Raw genomic sequence first — 2257 nt, forward strand, 5'->3', positions numbered from 1 at the left:
AATTCATTGTAACAGTGGATGCTAGTTTTCTTTATGCTTTGAACCTTAATACTCTTGTGACGTACTTCATTATTTATTAAGTATTTTTCAGCCTTATATCGTTGTGTTATTATCATGCTTTCATATGAACCCATGGTGACGATGAGTTATATTATGGGCTAATCATGATCATGGGATTCTAGCGGATTTACTATGGAATTCTTTATTTAATTGTTTAATACATTGGTATGTGGTGATTGTATGATATTCAGTATAGGTTGTGCTTATTCGTCTTATATGCGTCGCGAACATGTAAGATAGCCTGTTAATCTCTTGTGAAGCGACAGTGGATCTTGAGATTTAGAACTTGCCATGCTAGCATAGGTTCATGTGTTGTATGCATGATCAGTGGGTAACTCTAACCGTTTTACTTGCCCTGTGTAATCATCATGAATAACTTGTGCTTAAATCGTTATGTTGTCAAATTCTGTAGACATATAGGGTCTCAACATAATTGATGTCTATTCAACTTCTTTCTAAATTGTGGATGCTTGGTAGAATGGTATTCGTACAACGAAAGTTGGCGATTATCAGTTTCGTGTTGTTCGATTAATACCATCACCATTACATGCTAATGTTAATAACAATAGCTATTGAATGAAGTAGTAATGAAGTTAGGATCTCATGTGTGTTTAATATTGATAATTCAAGTATTTAATTCTCGTAGGTAATATTAGTTAACGAACCTTAATTGTTATTGTCTTGGCATTGAAGAATAATCATACATTGGTGAGTGAGTGTTATTTAAATATAATTAATCAGAGTCTCTATGGGAACGAACTAGAAAACATTCTATATTACTTGCGAACACGTATACTTGTGTGAATTATTTAGCGCATGCTTTTTTCCTAACAAGTTTTTGGCGCCACTGCTGGGGACTTGGTGTTAATTTGTTTAGTTTATGTACTTGCCATCAGTGGTCATTCGGATTCATTGATTAAGACTTGTTACTCACTGCTTCCGGTTGTGTTCCAGGTACTCTAGCGAGTGTTTATGCAAACACGTTCTCGCACTCGCAAGAGAAATCTGGATAAAGCTGAGGAAACAGATAAAGCTCTTGACTTTCCGAAGAAGACAACTTTTGAATATTCGGATAAAGAGAGCGAAAAGAAAGAACCTGAAACAATGGGTGATCGTCTAGCTCAAGCTAATCAAGTTCTTATGGACTTTGCTCGGCCTAAAATTGATGACATGCAGTCAAGCATCATTCATCCGGCTATTGAGGCCAATACTTTTGAAATCAAGCCGGGCACTATTCAGATGGTACAGAATTCTGTCTCTTTCGGAGGGGCTGCGACTGAAGATCCCAACATGCATATCAGAAATTTTATCGAGATCTGTGGTACTTTCAAATATAATGGTGTTACTGATGAGGCTATCAAGCTGAGGCTTTTCCCATTCTCTTTGAGGGACAAAGCTAAGGACTGGTTACATTCTTTACCAGCTGGGTCCATCACTACTTGACAAGATCTTGCGCAAAAGTTTCTGGTGAAGTTCTTTCCAATGGCTAAAACTGCAGCTATGAGGAGTGCTCTTACTCAGTTTGTACAGCAGCCAGGAGAATCTATGTGTGAGGCTTGGGAGCGCTACAAGGAGATGTTGAGAAAGTGTCCACATCATGGTATGTCTGACTGGATGGTGATCACTAGTTTCTATAATGGTTTGGGGGTCCAATCTCGACCCATGCTCGATGCAGCTTCTGGAGGCGCCTTGTGGGCCAAAAGCTATATTGAGGCCTATAATCTCATTGAAACTATGGCTGCAAACGAGTATCAAAACCCAACTCAAAGGATGATGCCTGAGAATGTAGCAGGTATTCTGGAAGTTGATGCAGCTACAGCTATTGCAGCGCAGCTCAAGGCGCTAACTATGAAGGTCGATTCTTTAACCAACTATGGCGTAAATTAAATAGCTATTGTTTGTGAGCTTTGTGCAGGCTCTCATGCTACAGATCAGTGTTCTCTTGCTAATAAATCTGTTCAGTATGTGAACAATTTTCAGAGACCGCAACAGCCTGTGCCCGCTACTTGTCATCCTAATAATAGAAATCATCCCAATTTCAGCTGGAGCAATAATCAGAATGCTGTTCAGCAACCATATCAGCAAGCTGCAAATAAACAGTTTAATCCACCTGGATTCCAGCAACCTCAGCAATTTGCTCATAGGCAACCATATCCTCAACAAGGAGGTGTTGCTCCACCTTATAGTGCTGATTTCG

The 2257-nt window shown here is 39.3% G+C and overlaps 1 non-coding gene across 1 annotated transcript; it reads right to left on the bottom strand.

Moving 5' to 3' along the window:
* Nucleotides 1-1557: 1557 nt before the first annotated feature.
* Nucleotides 1558-1664, bottom strand: LOC141662225 (small nucleolar RNA R71). The gene has a single exon (XR_012550348.1). It is a non-coding gene; the product is annotated as a small nucleolar RNA R71 (small nucleolar RNA).
* Nucleotides 1665-2257: the final 593 nt, after the last annotated feature.

Source organism: Apium graveolens, chromosome 5 (genome assembly GCF_009905375.1).
Source record: "Apium graveolens cultivar Ventura chromosome 5, ASM990537v1, whole genome shotgun sequence".
In the NCBI taxonomy this organism is placed as follows: domain Eukaryota; kingdom Viridiplantae; phylum Streptophyta; class Magnoliopsida; order Apiales; family Apiaceae; genus Apium; species Apium graveolens.